The sequence below is a fragment of the Neofelis nebulosa genome, chromosome 16, assembly GCF_028018385.1.
Source record: "Neofelis nebulosa isolate mNeoNeb1 chromosome 16, mNeoNeb1.pri, whole genome shotgun sequence".
NCBI lineage: Eukaryota > Metazoa > Chordata > Mammalia > Carnivora > Felidae > Neofelis > Neofelis nebulosa.
The window spans coordinates 37089503-37108148 of record NC_080797.1 but is presented as its reverse complement, the minus strand read 5'-3'; the positions used below and the strand labels follow the sequence as shown (position 1 = coordinate 37108148).

Genomic DNA, 18646 nt, shown 5'->3' with positions numbered 1-18646 from the left:
ACCGCCACAGAGGCCTATACTCACACATGCCCCTGTACAAGCCTTCATGCCTCTGAGCCCCAAATATGAGGGCCCCTCCTGGGCTCACCCAGCTACCTGGGCTGCTGCTGCTGCCAAGCCGGCTTTCTTTTATTCATGCGTTGTTTTATTGCTGGCAAATGCTGCTGCTTGCCGCTGTTAGAGGCGTTCCTGCCAAATCCATCCCAACATCTTGGCCTGGCATCAGGGCGGCATGCTAATGTGGAAATTTAAAGAGCCGCTCGGCTTTAAATCGGAATTTTAAATGAGCAGCAGTGCTCCAGAGGGACCCAGGCAAAATCGAACAGTATCTGATCCACCCTTCCTATTCCCACTCCTGTAGCATCACCCTAGTTCCTCTCACCTCTCCCCGCGACTTGGACACTAGATGAGGAAGTGGCATGGTACACACCAGGTCAGAGGATTTGATGCAAGATGGTCATCCCAGGAGCTGGGATCCCTCAACTCAAGACCAAGAGGGAATCCACCAGTTGCTGTCATGGGCAAATGGAGGCAGGGAACTTCAACACAAGGGATCAAGGCTGGGGATAGTGAAACTAATATTCCTACGCCACTTCCCATTTTACCAGGAAACAAGAAGAAAAGACCCAGAGCAGGAAAGAAGGAAGATGGAATTCCATGAAGACACTCCTGTGCAGTATACACTTGTGCACGCTGGAATATGTGCATGCAGGTCAGGATGCTTGCTGAAGCCCTGTGGAGCATGTGTACACGCAGCTCACTTATTACCCATGCACGGAGAAGAATTATTCACATATGCAGAGCAGTCTTTCCACATCCAGACCACTGTCCTAACCAGGTTGGTTTCTGCAAGTTGTTAGCCTGAGCCATGTTTTTCCATGAATCCTAATGCACCGATGTTCCCCAGCTCCTGGCAGCTACCTTGAGTCAGCCATGATGGTGATGAAGCGCCACAGCAACTCTGCCAGCATAGGGGTTAGGGATACCTGTGCTCATCCTATGCACCTGTCTGGATTACAGTGTGGTGCCTTCTCTGGTGGTCATATATGACAAGCCTATACATCTCACTTGGGAGAGGCGCTGGGCATAGCTTTGATTTCAGAGGAAAGAGGAGGCTAATGAGAGGTGAGAGAGGCAGAATCTATGCCTCTCTGTGGCCCCCTTTCCTCCTTACCTGTTCTCATGAGACAGGTGGCCCCTCATTATCAGAAAACATTTACTGAGTGCCTACCCTCAAGGAGACACTGCTCAGTTGAGCACAGTGCCTCACATTTTTTCTGAGCTAGGTTGATGACAGCCATTAAGAATCTGGATGTGCTGTCTCCATTGGAGGATCCACAGGAACTCTCATGGTAACCTCAGCCTTTTCCATGTTACACTGCCAGGCCAAGGGATGCTTCCTGACCTTCCCCAGGAATCCTCCTTCCTCAAAGAAGCCAGCTTCTTCACGGACTGGTGTGGCTGCCAGCCAAGAGGCTTGGGGCAGGCTTGGGGCATGCAGCTGGCACCTGCCCACCAGATCCCCAAGGAGCACTCTCCTCCCGCCTCCAACTCCATAGCCCCATTCAGATGGCCCCTGGACTATAAGGAGACAGAGCTCACTGTTTCCCATTCCCAGAGAAAACTTCAAGCTGGAACACCCCTCACCTCCCTTTCCACCATAACCTGCTCCAAGATCCTCCACTCAGACTAAAGACCCACCAGGTACTTTTTCCAGACAGGACCAAATACTTAATACAGAAGGGGTTGTGCAGGAGCTGAGTAAGGGGCCTTTGGGGGAGAGGCTTGGGCTGGAATTATGGGAGAAGTTGCTGAGGTCAACAGATGGATGAGGAAGAAGAACTCCATGAGAAGGACATAGGACAGGGGGACACAAAGGGAGAAGGCTAAGTGAATCTGCTTCTCTCATCTAATTAGCAACATGCAAATAATATGCAAATCAATCCCTTTGTTTAGAGACCACAGGGCTTGTGTTTTTTGGATGTGTTCTACAGAGGGACCATCAGGCAGCATCTCTGAGGCCCTCAGACATGGAACACTCAAGAGGGAGGCTCAAGAGAGAGGCCAGGGCGCCTGGGTGGCGCAGTTGGTTAAGCGTCCGACTTCAGCCAGGTCACGATCTCGCGGTCCGTGAGTTCGAGCCCCGCGTCAGGCTCTGGGCTGATGGCTCGGAGCCTGGAGCCTGTTTCCGATTCTGTGTCTCCCTCTCTCTCTGCCCCTCCCCCGTTCATGCTCTGTCTCTCTCTGTCCCAAAAATAAATAAAAACCGTTGAAAAAAAATTTAAAAAAAAAAAAAGAGAGAGGCCAGAGTGTAGCCATCTTATTGTAGCTTATTCCCTTGATGAACTCACTCTCTATGGGCCTCAATTTCCCTATGTGTGAAATGGGACGACTGCACTGGATGGTCTCCAAGGCCTAGGGTCAGTCTAGCATTCTCTGATTTGAAGCCCAGTGCAGCACAAAGTGGAGGGGTTGATTCCATTCTGGGTTGGAAGCTACTTGGCCCTCTTGCCCCTGCCAACTACCTCAGCAGTTCTGTCATACCACCCCCTACGTCCCCATGCACCTGTCCTCCCAAACATGGACAATCTTCTAAAGTCAATGTTCTTCCTTACCCCTTTACTGACACTGTTTCCTCTGCTTGGAATGCCCTTCCTGCTTTAGCCCCTCACCTGGCTAATTCCTTCCCTAACTCCAACAGCCTTACCTACCTTCCTCTTCTACCTTCTGGGCATCCCTATGCACTGTTTAGTTCTCTCATTTTCCATTGGACTTTGAACTCCTAGAGGGAAGGTACTGGGTTTTGTTCAGGATGGAATCTCCACTGGGGCTCCTGGGTGGCTCTGTTGGTTAAGCTTAAGCATCTGACTCTTGATTTTGACTCAGGTCGTGATCTTGTGGTTTGAGAGATTGAACCCGAGTCAGGCTCTGAGCTGACAGTGCAGAGCCTGCTTGAGATTCTCTCTTTCTCCCCCTCTCTGCCTCTCCCCTGCTTGTGCCTTCTCTCTCTCTCTCAAAATAAATAAATAAACTTAAAAAAAAAAGCTGGAAACTCCATTGTAAATGTATTCATTTTCCATATCTTCTGTAACAAATTACCACAACTTTGGTTGCTTAAAAACAAAACAAAACAAAAACAAAAACCAACAAATTTATTCACTCACATTTCTGGAGGCCAGTAGTTCAACATCATTTTCACTGGGCCAAAATCAAGGTGTTGGCAGGACTTGCTCTCTCTCTGGAAGCCCTAAGGGAGAATCTATTCTTTCAGCTTCTAGTGGTCTTTGGCATTTATTTGCTTGTGACTGCATCACTCCCAATTTCTTCCTCTGTCTTCACATCATCTTTTATTCCTCTCTGTGTGTATAATCTTCCTCTGCCTCTCTCTTATAAGGACACTTGTGGTGGCATTTAGAGCCCACCCAGATGATCCAGAATAATCTCTGCATCTCAAGATTCTTTTTTTTTTTTTAATGTTTATTTATTTGAGAAAGAGAGAGCGCAGGCGAGAGAAAATATGAGCAGGGGAGGGGCAGAGAGAGTGAGACAGAATCTAAAGCAGGCACCACACTGTCAGCACAGAGCCTGACTCAGGGCTCAAACTCACAAACCATGAGATCATGACCTGAGCCAGTCAGACGCTTAACCGACAGAGCAACCCAGGCCCCCCTCTGCATCTCAAGATTCTTAACTTAATCTCATCTACAAAGATCTTCTTTTCCAGAATGGTAACATTCACAGATTCCTGGGATTAAGAGGTAGATATATCTTTGGGAGCCATTATCAGACTATCAAAGAGATCTTTAAAGTTATCATTTGTTAAGCATCTACCATGTGCTAGACACCATACATACATTTTTCTCAATGCATTTAAGTCTCACAATAGCCCTGAAAGGTAGATACTAATGCCTGTACTCTACAGAGGAGGAAACTGAGTGAGGTTCAGGGAGACTGAATCACCTGCCCAAGCTCACATAGCTGATAAGTGGCAGAGCCAGGATTTGAAACCAGATGAGTCTGGCTATAAAGTCAGCGTGATTTTTTGCCTTCCCAAAGGTCTCTGAGCCTACCCCAGGCCCTGGCACAAATTTCTTACCTGAATGGATGTGCAGAAAGAGAAAGATAGGTGGACAAGAGAAGGAAAGATGAAGCCCAGTCTTCCTATTGATATTGACTCTGGCCTTCTTTTGCCAAAGCCCCTTCCCACCCCTTTAATCCTCCCCCATCATCCCTGACCCCTTGTTTCAGAAGGCTGGAATCTCCCCTAGTTTGCAGCCCCCTGCCAAATACTGCTGCCCAGAAGGGTGGCACAGTGCCTAGACTTCAGGCAGGAGACATCAAATTGCAGAACCAGGGGGACCTCTGGAGGTCACCCCTTCTAGTTGTCTCTGCTTACATATAGGCCTGCCATGCAGACAAGGTTGGTCTAGTGGGCAGCAGAAGAGAGAAGTAGCCATCTCTACCTTCAGCTACTCTTTCTCCTCATTTCCTACATGATTTGTATTGGGAAGTCCTCACTCAGGTCTAACCTTCCAGACATCATGCTGCAATGAAAGCTGGCCAGAATCAAAAGTCCTAAATTGTCCAAAACATAATATCGGATTTTGGAAAAGTCCCTTTGCCACTCTGGACCTCTGATTATTCATCTTTTTTTTTTTTTTAATGTTTACTTATTTATTTTGAGAGAGAGTGCGTGTGAGTAGGGGAGGAGCAGACCGCGGGGGAATCCCAAGCAGGTTCTGCACTGCCAGTGCAGAGACCAATGAGGGGTTCGATCTCACTAATCATGAGATCATGACCTGAGCGAAATCAAGAGTCTGAGGCTTAACTGACTGAGCCACCCAGGTGCCCCTGATTATTCTTCTTTAAAATAGGATCAAAAATGATGGTAATGAAAATAATACCCATCTCACAGGACTTTTGGAGGGATAATAGCACAGTCCAGGAACAAACTAACCCACGGCCTAGAACAAAGCAGGTGCTGCGGGATTATTTTGTAATAGCCCCTCAGCCCTCCAGCCTAAGCCCCTTCATCCTGGGTAGTACGGGGTTTTGCTCACCTCAGCCAGTCTGGTCTGCCTTGCACGCTAGACTGTGAACTCCTCTTGGCAGGACTTTGTTCATGTTTTTAATCACAGCCCGTTCCCCTCCCCAGTTTCTAGCCCGTGCTTGGGCACGTAGGTTCAATCTACATTTGATGAATGAAGGAGTAAGGGTATGAGTTGGACCCCCAAGTCCCGAGAGGCACAGGGCCTGACTCCCACCACTAACTCTGGGCACGACCCTTTCCCCTGAGGTCCAGGAGGAGGCAGCGGTGAGGAAAGGAGGCTCTGCAGCTTTAAGATTCCTCTCGGGCGTCCCGGTTGCCAAGGCGCTGTTGCCAAGGACCTGCGCGGTGCTTCGTCCGGCCTCCGCGCCGGTTCGGGTTGCCGCCGCCGCCGCCGCCGCCGCCGCCGCCGCCGCTGCCGCCGCTGCCGGGCCGTGCCGGGCTCGGCTCCTCCGAACCGTCTGGCGGACTTGGCACTGGCCCCGGCTCCTCAGTGCCCCCGCGGTGCGTGGCAGGCTGCGGCTTCATTATCCTGATTGATTCCTCCTGCTCCCCGACACCGTGGGGGCCCCGGTCAGGGAAGGGGGGCCGAGGCGGCATCTGCGGACCCCTTCCCCGGCCCTCGCCCCCAGCCGCTCTTCGGGCTGCCGGCCCCTCGGTGCCCCGCTGCGGCCCGCTGGACAGGTCAAGGAGGAAGGGCAGGGGCAGCCTTTGCCCCCCTTCGTGGGCGGGGAGGGCCCAAAGGAGGAGCGGAGCTGTGACGGGCCAGGTTCAGTGCTACCGCCCAATGCGCCCGCCCTGGGCCATGAAAGCCGCGGGTCTTGGGACCTGCCCTTGGCAAAAATTTTGCACCCTAACCCGAAAGAGTCTGGAGGGTTTGGAGTGGGGAGGGAGCACAGTGATGGACTGAGAACTTCAGAAGAAGCCTTGGCAAAATGGGAAAGGTGACATCTTCCAGGAGCACTGATCACGTGGGCCAAGCCCGGGTGACTGCAGGCCTCTCTAGGCGCCTTAAATGTTCTCAGGGGGAAGCAGGGACAGGGTCTGCCCAAACAACACTGGACAGGCAAGGATCTGAGCTCAAACGAAGCCCACCGGCCTCTATGAGTTAGAGAACCTGTGCCCAAATCTAGCAGAGGGTGGTCTGGCCACAAAATGGTGGCTCCCTACTCCAGGTGCGGTGAGGCCTCAGTGGAAAGAGCATCCGGGAGCCAGGCAGGAGGGCCTTTCTAGTCCTGCCACTTGGTTTGTTACCTGGGCAAGTAACTTTACCTTTTTTAGCCTTGGTTTATTAATCTGTAAAATGGGGTTAAGACCTCCCTGACAGTTATCAATGGTTAATGGGACTCTCTAGCAAGGAAGAGAAAGGGAGATGAGGGGCTGGCTTCCATCCCTGCTGCTGTGTTGGATGAATCCGTCCCTTCTCCTTGAAGGAGGTAAGTTTCCTCCATATACTTAAATCCCTTCTTAACTGGAAGGTGACGTGGAAACTTCCAATCAGATCTGCTTCCTTGTCAGGGTAGAAGGGCAAAACTGCTCTCCACCTCACTGGCCTGGCATAGATTTAATTTCTAAATTCACATCAGACTCTCCACCACTCCCATCCCTCTTTGGGTGGGGCCTCTCTTCCTACAAGACCTGACAGTCTCCCTCTAGTGCCTCAGAGCTGTCCTGTCCAAGGGCCAGACCTGGGAAATTTCTTCTGTAGCCTTGCCCTCTTTGGCTAACTCCAATCTTTAGCTCTCCACAGCCCTGGGGAAGAGGGAGCTGGTGGAGAATTTGAAGCCAGTTTTTTCCAGAGCTGTGGCAATCGTATTTGTGAACATGATCTGGGCCACTCTGGCAATTCAGTGTCTATCTCTGGGTCTGTTTCCTTATCTGTAAGTTCATGAATTTATTCTTCCAACCCACATTTCCTGGGTGACCACACTGGGGCAGCATGGTGCACCCAGAAGGTGGAAGTGTGGGAATAACACAGAGTGAGTGGGAAGAACTCCACTCTGAAGCGGCTGATCTTCTGAGGGGAAAACAGACAGATACACATAGCAGTCTCTCCAGTATAAGGGTGTTTACTTCAGGAGGACCTCCAAAATTCTAGAACTTTCCACAGTGTCATGATACTTTCCCACTTCTTCCTGAACAAAGCAGACTTTTGCCTTGGACTCTTTGCTAGAGGCTGATTGCTTTCCTATGGGAAAAGACAGATCCTAAAATTTGAGTCTGGAGCTTTTGTTCATTCTGTTTTGTTGGAATTATCTATTTTTGTAACAGTCCTGCATTACTTTTATATTTAAGATAAAAACACAAAAACATTTCCAGTTTGGGGAAAAAGATGTCAGGGAGGATTGTTTTCTTTTTTCTCTGGTGACCAGAAGCAGGTCAGCACATGTATCTAGACATGCCAGGCTGCCTGGAGCCTTTGATCAATGTGGCCCTGGGAGAGGCTGCCTCAGTCTACTGGCCTGGCTGCCCACCCACCCCTGGCTGGACTGTTCCATCCTCTGTGTCTGTAGTCCTGGGCTCCACTTCCTATTAATACAAACCACGTGGGACCCTTGCTGTGGCGTCTCTAGGCAGAAAAGGGAGCCACAGCCGCCTAGTGGCTGCCAGGGAGGCTGGCAGGAAGGGGCATCTCCACCAGGCGTCTCCTGGGAAACAGTAAGCTCCCCAGAGAAGGGACATTTGGAAATAAAATTCCTGCCGCTATGTGTTTGTATGTGTGTTGGGGCGGGAGAGGGAGTTAAGAAACCTCACCACCCCCCTCTGCTTTTCTCTCTTCAGGGAAAGCCTCTTTCAGCAGCTCTCCGGACTCCCTCCCAAAACTCCAGCCCATTCCCCAGAAACCACGTAGGCTCTGCTGGGAATGGACAAGAGGCCTAGAAAATGTCCCTTCAGATTCATGATGTGGGTACAGAAGAGCACTGGACTGAGAGCCAGGGCCTCACGTCCTCAGCTGCCCTGCCTCACCCTGTGGCCCTGGTCAGTCGGACCCCCTTTCTTAGTCCTGCATTCCTCTGTAAAATGAGGGTACTGGGTAATGTTTCACCATTATTCATAGTCTTCACGTGGGGCTCCTCCACAAGGCTCAAGAATACAGTCGGAGCATTCTAGGCAGTTCTTTCTGGCACTTGGAGCAGATACCTGATAAGAGTTAATGATTCCTTATGTGACCTTGACTGGTCACTTAAACCAACCAGGTCCCTTCACCTGTACATTCACTCATTCAGGTATTTATGGGTGCTTACTGAGAATGAAGTCTATGCTGAGAAGGTGAGACTACCCTGATATACAATGAAAGAGGCCCTCAGCCCCCGTGCGTCCTCTGTGCCAGAGGTGCATGCCACATTCCTTCCATGATGACTCCCTTCACATGGAGCTGGAGGGCTGTGGAAGCTTCTTTTCGCATAGTGCCTAAAGCCAACCTGAGGGAGAATCCATGGTACCTCCCAGGGAATAGAGATGGGGGTGATGTCCCTGCCCCCCTCCCCACTCTCACACCTACCTGGTTCCCTTTGTCCTACCTTGCTCTTGAGTGACAAGCCCCCACTCCCCACCCAATCTACCCCTTCCTGATAAAATATGGGATAATCAAACTGGGGACAGACACCCTTTGGAAACCACAAAAGTCAGGGATGTTGAGTAAAAGCAAGTGGCTCTCTCCCAGCTGGGGTGCCCCTCCTCCTGGCCTCACTTCCCAGAGCTGCTTTTCCTCCAGAGACCCAGGCAGGGTGGAAGGTGCTAAGAGAGCTCTCCATGCAGGAGACAACCCCTACAACTTTAGGAGGAGACAGAGGAGCTCCAGGAAGGAAGAAGGCTAGGGGCCCTGCAGAGACCCAGGGGGCCTAGGCCTCCTTTGGTGTCCTCTTAGGAGAAGACATTGGCTCTTACAGACCTGACCTCGTGGCTTCTCAGCCCAGGTCTGCCTGGGAACCAGGCGCTGGAGGTAGGAGAGAAAAGGGAAGAAGGGGGGTGGGAAGGGAAGTGGGGAAGTAGAAGTATCAGGGAGGGGGAGTGTTGATCCGGATTCTGTCACCTTTATTGGGTACCTACTGTGTGCCTGGCAATGGGCTCTGTTCCCCCTTTACCTGGATTATTTCATCTAGTCCTCACCTGAGCCCTATGCCTGTGTTATTATCCTACTCTGACAGAGAAGGAAACTGAGACTCAGAGGCATTATGTAATTTGCCCAAGGTCACACAGCTTGTCAGGAATGAAGCCAGGATCCCAGCCCAGGTCTGTTGGCCTCCAGTGGGTTCTCTCTGCTGCCAGAAAGTCCTCCTCCTGGAAAGCAGGTCTGGAGTTGGGGTTTTCAGTCAGAGCTCATCAGGATCCCCAGAGGTAAATCTATTGTCATCTGCCCTCCTCCTCCTCACCCATCTGCCAAGCAAGTCGCAGGTGAACCCCCTGCCACGGCCCCTGCCCTAGCCCCAGGTGCTAGCTCAGCTTTGCCTGGCTCCAGGCCTCTCTCTGGTGCCCCCAAGGTGGTTCTGAGGTCACCCCACACCCCAACGCCTTTCTTTCTTTCTGCTTTTCTAGATCTCGGAATACATAGGAAAATGCAGGAAGAGAGAGGTCACTTGAAGGTTGGAAGCAGGGGCCCTGGTCTTGGGCAAAAGATTGGGGGGCCTAGTTATCTCTTTTGATTCAAATGAACACTTTCCCTAACTCCCACCCCTCACCCCCAGAGACAGCTAAAGCTTTGCTTAGTTAATGAAATACAAAAGAAGGAATCAGGGGGTGGGGGTGGCTGGAGAGCGCTGGAAAGCAAGGGAGAGAGGAAAAGTTGGGTCTCTTCCAAAGAGTTAATGTTCCACAGTATGATCGATTAGGTGTCAGATGTAATTTCAAACCAATACAAGATGAATGGCATAATTTTCCCTCTCTCATTTTAGACAGAATTAAGAATCCATTAGCTAACACAAATTTTTGGCAAGTTTAATAGGAGCTCAAATCTACATTCGGAGGAAACGCTCCCCAAAGCCTGTTTGAAGCATTTACTCCTCAGGCCCCTGGCCTCCAGTGTCTCTCCACCCCCCCCCCCCAAGACCCTCACAAGCCCTCTGTTGTCTGTCCCCACATGCAGCCCCCTCTCCCTTCCCCTAGTCCTCCTACATGCCCCTCCCCAGCCCAGTCTGAGATTAACTGGCCTGACCCCTCTCACAAAGGCCGGGCCTGCCCACCATTGTCTTCCAGTGGCAATGGGTAGGGGGAAGGGGCGGAGGGGCTGGCAGTGGGCCCAGGAAAGGAGGAAGGTTGCTGAATTGGCCCCAGGCTGCAGACAAGCCCTAGGGATAGGGGTGAATGGGGGCTTTGGGACCATTTCAGTCTCAGCTACTTCTCAGTTTCACCCCCAGAAAAGTTCTTATTTTTATCTTAGACAAAGCATTACCCAATTTATAAGGGGAGATTCAAACCCCATTCTTCCTTTTATATTTATATATATTAGTCCATACAGTAAACCTGAGAGATTAGAAAAACAGCTATCATCCCATTCCATAGATGAGAAAACTGAGGCTGGGGAGGGGGAGGTGATTGGAGTCATCTGAGTCCAAGGGTAAAACTTGGCCCTGCTACTTGCTTGCTTACCAGGACCTGTAGGCTTTTCCTCTGGGCCTCAATTTCCTCATCTGTAAAGTGGGAAGAACCTTGGACCCAGTTTCATAGTATTATCCTGAAGGACAAATGAGAAAGCTCTTGATAAAGGAGAGATTTTGTGACTGTCCGCCCTGGCAGAGGTGCCAAGTATCCACTCTGCATGAGCTTCATAGATCAGCTCCAGCCCCTACCCTCAAATCTCATAGCCTGGTCTGGAAGACCAACATGTAGACTGAGTTCTGTCCTGGAAAGCAAAAGAGGCTGGAATAATAATTATGACAGCTTCACCTTACTGGACATTTATTCTGTGCCAAGTGTGGGACCAAATTATTTTTACATAGTAACTCGTTTACTCCTCAGACCCTTAATCAGATATTATTATCATGATCTCACTTTCCAGATCAGGAAACTAAGGCACAAACGAGTGAAGTAACAAATGAAGTGGTAGGAAGTGGCAGAGCTAGGATTCCAACCCAGACAGCCTGATCCTAAGGCCTGTGGCTCCCTACCTGATGTTAAACAGAGGTAAAGGGCTGGAGTGGTGGAGCACCAGGATGTGATCCCAGACCCTAGGTCTGGAAAGACTTCACAGAGGGCAGTAGGCTTGACTTAGGTCTTAACTGATGAGTAGGAGTTTACCAGTTGGGCAAGGAGAGAAAGAATTTTCAAGGTAGTAAGAACAGCATGTGCAAAGGCACTGAGAGAGGTCTCAGCATGGGGATGGTGAGTAACACACTGTGCCAACCAAAACATAGGGTTCGTGTGGAGGATGGCAGGAAACAGGTTGGATGCGCAGGCCAGGTGCTTCATTCTGACAATCCTGCTCTAAAAATTGGGAAGTCTAACTTCTATAGATAACCTTGCATGTCATGCTCAGGATTTATGATTTTTTCATGTCATTATGATAATAGGGCTAGCATCTTCCATGTGCCAAATGCTTTGTACCAATTGCCTTTATTGCAATAACCACACAAAGCAAGTACTATTGTCCTGTTTTTCCGATAAGTAAACTGAGGCTTAGGGATACCAAATAACTTGCTTAACAGATACAGCTAGGAAGTGATAGAATTGAGTATCAAACCCAGGTTTGACCCCAGAACCCAAACTCTTAATCACTGTTCTTGCTGTGTCCTGGTAGGTGGTGGGGAACTTCCAGGAAGTTAGTTTTAGGAAAAGAATTCTAGCAGGGTGTAGAGGTTCAATTAGAGCAGAGTGTGATTGGAGGCTCCATCTGGAACTTTCATCTGAACTGGAGGAATAGAGAATGATGGAGGAAAAGGCCCTCCCTCATCCATGGGGATGGAAGAGAGGGCATCCTGGAGCCTAAGTAATATTAGTCATAACAGTACCAACTATTAAGTGCCTATCCTGTGCCAGGAGCTTCCCATGAGCCATCTCCTAATCATACAATGCTGTAGAGCAGATCTTGTTAGTCCTATTTTACAGATGAGAAAGCTAAGGCTCAGAGAGGTTGACTGATTTTTCTGGACCACACAGTGGTGATCCAGCAGAGCTGGTACTGGACTCTGGTATCCCCTCAAACCTCACTGCCAGAAGGTGGTTGGGCTGCACACCAGACACCAGCTCTTCCCTCTGGACATGGCTTAATATTCCCTGGGGCACATATGGAGCTGTCTCTCCATTTGGGCCCCAGCAAGTGACTTTGAGCTAAGGGAGGTGGAAAGGGGACAAGGAAGAATGAAGGAGAAGAGACACTGGGGAGGAATGAGCTCTGAGGGGACAGTCTGCAGTCATTTTTACCTGTTACGGAAGAGGTACAGGACAGGGTTAGAGGAAGATGAATGCACTTCATTATCTTAGCCCATAAGTAGCGACCTTTGTTTCATTTCCAAATTTTAGGAAGGCCTTCCTGTTATCTAACTCCCATTCTCCTAATGGACTCACAAACAATCCCAGTTGCCTGTTCCAAGGAAGAGGTCCTGCCCATGCACCATGCCTTGAGGAAATATCTTGTCACTTTCCTCATGGGGTAAGAAGTCAACGGATGGGGGGAAATGATGCCTACTTGCCTTTGTGTTACTGCATATCCAGAGGTGTGGTGGGAGTGGCTACATTCCCAAGTTACCCCACTGAAAGAAGGAAAAGTCTAGGCTCCTCAGCAGAGAGGGGAAGGAATAGCAGAGTCTGGGGTTGGGGTGAGGGGGATACCTGCTGGGGCCACAGCCAGAAAAATAGACCCAGGCCTCCTGCCTTGAAGAAAGGAGATCTCTGAGTTTTGGTAAAATTAGTTCAATTCCTGGGCATTGTAGCCAAGAGTATATAAAGGAATTCATATCCCTACCTAGGCTAGAAATTGTGTGAGCCCAGGGCCACCCTTAAGGGAGAGAACCTGGGGAGGGGACTGGAGAGAATTCTTAGTTAAAAAATGACTTTGAGGGAAAGAATTCTGGCTTTAGAAGCAAAGGAGCTCAAGTTAAAATCTGAGCCTTCCTGCTGCAAAAGCAGGAATACCTAGAGTAGGCTTGTTCATTTATTTGACACATTTTCACTGATAACCTACCATGTGCCAGGCACTATTTGAGGCCCTAGAATATTTCAAACAAAAATCCTTGCCTTCAAGAAATGTATGTTCTGGGGCGCCTGGGTGGCGCAGTCGGTTAAGCGTCTGACTTCAGCCAGGTCACGATCTCGCACTCCGTGAGTTCGAGCCCCGCGTCGGGCTCTGGGCTGATGGCTCGGAGCCTGGAGCCTGTTTCCAATTCTGTGTCTCCCTCTCTCTCTGCCCCTCCCCCGTTCATGCTCTGTCTCTCTCTGTCCCAAAAAAAAATAAATAAAAAACGTTGAAAAAAAAAATTAAAAAAAAAAAGAAATGTATGTTCTAGCTGGGAGATAGGCATCATTTACATCAGTAAATTATGTTAGTAGGTGGTAAGCGTTAGGGGGAAAAGTTCATGACAAATCTAGGTTGGGGGGGTGGAGGTTGCCATTTTAGGCTGAAGGTTAGGGTAGACCTCATTTGGAAGAGCAGCATTTGAACTAAGACCTTCAGGGGATGAAGAAATTGGCAGTGTGGATATCAGGGAGCAGCCAGCAAACAGGCAAGCCAGGGCCTGAAGGGCCCAAGGGGGCCAGTGGACTGGAGGGATCCGGGGAAAGGAGAAGCAGGTAGGTTCTGAGTGGGAATGGGAGAGGCACAGAATGCATGGGGTCCCATAGGCCTTTGGTTTTCTCTGGGAATAAAATGGGGAACCTGGCCAAATCTCCAGTGAGGGAAAACATGATCAGGCAAATGTTTCAAAGGATCACAGTTGCTCCAATAGGGAGAATAGACTGGGGCTGGAGGAAGGGAGTAGGGGTGAGAGAGTAAAGGTGAAGGAAGAAGAAGGGAGCAGGGAAATCTGGTAGTTGCTGAATCTGGCTGAGTCACAATTTTCTCATCTGTCAAATGGGAATAAAAATGTGTCCCAGAAGGTTATGCGGTAAGAGACTTGTGGATATATCCCCAGTCTTTAGCAGATGAGGTTCAATGAAATCTCACTGAGTGAAAAAAATGAATGACTGTCTTTCCATGCCCTTCTCATACATATAACTCCTACACCAAGCCCTGAAACAGCTCCTTAGAAGGGTCTAGAAACCAAGACATGTGGGTTCTCATCATGATTAGCCATTCCTCTTCATCTGTAAAATGGGGATAATAATATCTACTCTCCAAGATAATTGTAAAGATTATATAATGTGTGTAAATCTGCATTGCCCAATTGGAAGCCACTAGCCACATATAGCTATTTAAATTTAAATTCATTAAAATTTAATAAAATTTAAAATTTATTTCCTCAGTCACATTTCAAATGCCTAATAACCTTATATTGGCTAGTGACCACCATATTGAACAGAACAGAAACAGGACATTTCTATCATTGCGGAAAGTTCTATCTTACAGTGCTAGTCAAAAGCACTCAACTCAAGGCTTGGCCCAAGTCATGGGCACAGTAAATGAATGCCACCATTCTTGGGGGACTCAGACAGTGAGACTGATTATTCTTCCAATAGCTTTCCAGAGACCATTCATTTAATGTTCTCCAGGACTGAATCTGAAAATGAAGAATGGGGAAGAGTCAGGGGGTGGTAAGGGCAAAAGGAGAGAAGGAGGAGGAACAAGTCCCCTGGACAACACCAAGAGAGTTGGTGTTAGGGATTGCCCAGGGGGTGGAGGTGAATGGAACATTGTGTCTAGGGCAGGAAAGAAAAGAAGACCAAAAGAGAAAAAAGAAGAGAGAAATAAATTCATGCACCCAAGAGCTGGACCCCAGGATAAGTCTTCATTGCCTGCCCCTAGAGCATGAATGCAACTTTTGAGATCTTTGATCTCCATACCTATATTATTGAGTTCATTCATACCACATTTGTTTCTTGAGCACCTATTATGTACCTGGTCCTGTCCTAGGTGCTGGGAGTCTACTATTAAAAAAAAAAAGCTTCCACCCACAGCGGGATTGTGTGTGAATACACACAAATAGCAGGGGAAAATAGAAGGGAACATAATAAATGTGTGACATACATAGCATGTTAGATGGTGATATGTATTAAAGAGAAAAATAAAGCAAGGAAGGAGAGGGAAAGGAGGTGCAGTTTTTGATGGGGTAGTCAGGAAAAGCTTCTTAGAGAAGGTAATGTTTTATTTTTGGTTGCCGAGGGCTGTGGGGGTTGAGAGGAATGGGGAGTGACTGTTAAATGGGGTGATGAAATGTTCAAAATTGATTGTGGTGATGGTCACAACACCATGAATATACTAAGAAACCATTGAATTGTACACTTTACTTATTTTTACAGTTTATTTATTTATTTGAGAGAGAGCACGTGAGTGTGAGTAAGGGAGGGGCAGAGAGGGAAGGAGAGAGAGAATCCTAAGCAGGCTCCCGCACTATCAGTACAGAGCCTGATGTGAGGCTCAAACTCACAAAACATGGGATCATGACCTGAGCCGAAATCAAGAGTTGGATACCCAACTGACTGAGCCACCCAGGCGCCCTGAATTGTACACTTTAAATGAGTGAATTATAGCTTAGCAAAGCTGTTATTAAAAAAAAAAATTGGGCTGCCTGGCTGCCTCAGTTGGTAGAGCATGTGGCTCTTGATCTCAGGGTCGTGAGTTTGAGCCCCACATTAGGCATGGAGTCTACTAAACTAACTAACTAACTAAATAAATAAATAAATAAATAAATAAATAAATAAATAAATAAATAAATAAAATCACTCTGCCTGCTTCACCAAAAATAGACTGAAGGGACCAAAGGCAGAAACTGTGGTCATCCAAGAGAGAGGGGGCTGCCGCTTGGACCAGGGTGGTAGCAGTGGGATGATGAGAAGTGGTCAGATTCTGGATTTATTTTGAAGGCAGAGCAGACAGATTTGCTTCTGAATCAGATATGAGGTGTAAAAGAGCATTGTCAAAGATGAATCCAGAAAACTCTCTGGCCTGGAGTTTAAGGAACCAGAGGCCTGGAAAGGGAGAGGGGCTGGCCTGAGGACACCAGTCACCAATGGCCACACTGGGACTCTGAGAGGAGGCAATGTTATTAGTTAGATTCGCAGATCCTGGCTTTGACTTTGAATTCTAACCCTACCTACCACATTGCAGAACCTCTCCCAGCATCAATGCCACAGCCTGCCTTCTGGGACCTACAAAGACTTATTGGGACAGATCCAACTCACTTAGGTGCTGGGAGAACATTTGTTCCTTCTTTTTCCCCTTCCTTCCTGACCTTCCACCTGTGACAGCTCTGAGCCTGGAGCTGAGGAGAGAATGAGGACAGGGAGGATAGCAGACCTGAGGCCCCAGAGGGAATGCTGGTCAGGAGTCTGGGCATTGCTCCCAGCTGTCTGAATCCTGCAATTGAGAGAGAAGAGGGGGAACATACTCACCGCCCCCCAAGCCTGAACTTAGGGCCTCTACCTTCTCTAGGGACAGGGAGGCTAGTGCATACACATTTGGGGTTGACAGAGGATGATCTCTAAGTCAGTTCTCCGCAAGCTGGTGAGACATTCTAGGAAGCTTTTAATTACCGTCTCAGAGTGGATGCCAGGTTAATGCGATGATTCAAAAGGTGTATTTTTCAATTATATTTAACGAAAAGATTTATAGTGAAGTAAAATATAATTAGGAGGCTGCCAGCAGACCGGCTTCCTGAGAGGAAGAGAGATGAGACAGACCCCTAATGGGGCAGGTTGGAGCCCAGGCTACAGGACCTGCTCAACCCACCCCCACCCCTCAAGATATCAAAGCATTCATCAATTCTGCCATTCAAACACACTAAGTACCTATTTCATGCTGGGCTCAGAGTTTACCATGGGGACAGAACAAATGCTATGGTCCCTGCCCTCAGAGAACTTACACACCAACAGCACAGGCAGACCAAAAAAAAGTAAGGCAACAGTTAAAATGCTGCAAAGGAAATAATAGAATGTTGTACTAGAGAATAACCAAGGACCTGCTTTGGATAAAAGCATCAGAAAGGTTTCTCAGGGTGGGGGTAGACAAACAGACTTGAAGCATGAAAAGGAGCCAGCCAAGAAGAGTGGGAGAAAGGTAAGATGATTGGTTGGGCCAAGAAAGCCATCCAGTTCCTAGGGTGGGGAGGTAATCTTAGTGTGTGCAGAGTGGAAAGAAAGGCCAGTGAGGATGAGGCATGGAGAGGGAGAGGCAGAGGCAGACAACTCTGGGGAGGGAGGGACCCAATCCAGCTGATAGAGTTTGGGTTTTATTCTATGTGCTGAGGAAGCTGCTGGAAAATTTTAAGCCAGAGAATGAAAGGCCCTGCTTACAATTTAAAAAGATTACCCTAGTTGCTGTGAGAGAATGGAACAGAGTGGGGCAAGGTGGGAGGTCAGAGCAGAGACCCAGATGAGAGGTGATATGATCTGGCTTAGAGGAAAGCACTAAGGAAGGAGAGAAGAGCCTGGACTTGGGTACATATTGGAGCAAGGATCAGTGGTTCTTGGTGAGAGTCTATATGGAGAATGAGGGGTAGGAAGGATTCAACGATGACTCTAGGTTTTTGGCTTGAGCAACTAATTGGATGCTGCTGTTTACAGAAATGAAGCCCAGAGAAGAAATAAGTGGGAAGACATGTGGATAAAGACTTCAGATTTGGAATAGAGACACTCTAAGGACTTCCATGGCCCTGAAGGATGGAGGTCTGGATGCTTCACCCCAAGGGGGTCCCCTCTTCCCACCTGATTCTATTGCTTCCCACCTCATCCTTCAGCTTTTTTGTGTGTCTGTGTCTAACTTCCATTCTTCCTGTTGCACTTGGGAGTGCATGCTTCTTTCATTTGGAGGGAGAATTCTATCTCAGCTCCCTTTAACTGACTAAGTTCCTGAAATTCTACCACTAAATTCATACTGTACTTGTGTTCATTGAGAATCCACTATGGTTAGACACTGTGCTGTAAGCTTCGGCTACATTATTTCATCCAAACCTGCTAACCACTCTTTCCATACTGTTAATATAATGGTAATAATAGTGACCAGTTAATGAGCTAAACTCTTTACATGAATTATATTTAAATCTCACTGAGAGAGGTGCCTAGGTGACTCAGTCAATTGAGCATCCAATTCTTGATTTTGGCTCAGGTCATGAGCCCAGGTTGTGGGACTGAGTCCCACACTGGGCACTGCACTGAATGCAAAGCCTGCTTAAGATTCTCTCTCTCTCCCTCTACCCACCTCCCCTGCTCTCTCTCTCTCTCTCTCAAATAAAAAAAAAAATCTCACTGAGAAATAACCTGCCCAGTTAGTATTGAGAATGGGATGAGAAATCTAGGATTGTCTCCAGTACACCAGACTCTCTGGGGGCATGAGAACTGCCTGTCTGATGAAAGGCAGGAGATATTTGGATGCCTTTTCCCCCTCACTCATTCTTTCCTAGATGAAGCACAGAGACGTCCTTCCCTGAGTGCAGAGAGCAGGCACCCCTGATGACACCCTCAGGTCTGGGCAAGTCTGCCCATTTGTTGGGGAGGGCACAGTTGTCATAGGAGCTA

General features: G+C 48.5%; 1 protein-coding gene and 1 long non-coding RNA gene across 6 annotated transcripts in view; both read left to right on the top strand.

The window, feature by feature from the left end:
- The window catches only part of CDK12 (cyclin dependent kinase 12), a 78074-nt gene extending 76117 nt beyond the window's left edge, over window positions 1–1957 (top strand). For both annotated transcript variants that reach the window (XR_009255262.1, XR_009255252.1), the window contains one exon: window positions 609–1957. The gene's annotated coding sequence lies outside the window, so the exon portion shown is untranslated. The remainder of the gene's footprint in view (window positions 1–608) is intronic.
- Window positions 1958–4671: 2714 nt separating this feature from the next.
- On the top strand, window positions 4672–18047 carry LOC131498049 (uncharacterized). 4 transcript variants are annotated; one of them, XR_009255267.1, is made up of 5 exons: window positions 4672–5551; window positions 7829–8026; window positions 12503–12632; window positions 16242–16319; window positions 17696–18047. It is a non-coding gene; the product is annotated as an uncharacterized LOC131498049 (long non-coding RNA). The 4 variants fall into 4 exon arrangements; XR_009255268.1 differs by lacking the exon at window positions 4672–5551 and adding an exon at window positions 5561–6483; XR_009255266.1 differs by lacking the exon at window positions 4672–5551 and having other exon boundaries at window positions 5561–8026.
- Window positions 18048–18646: the final 599 nt, after the last annotated feature.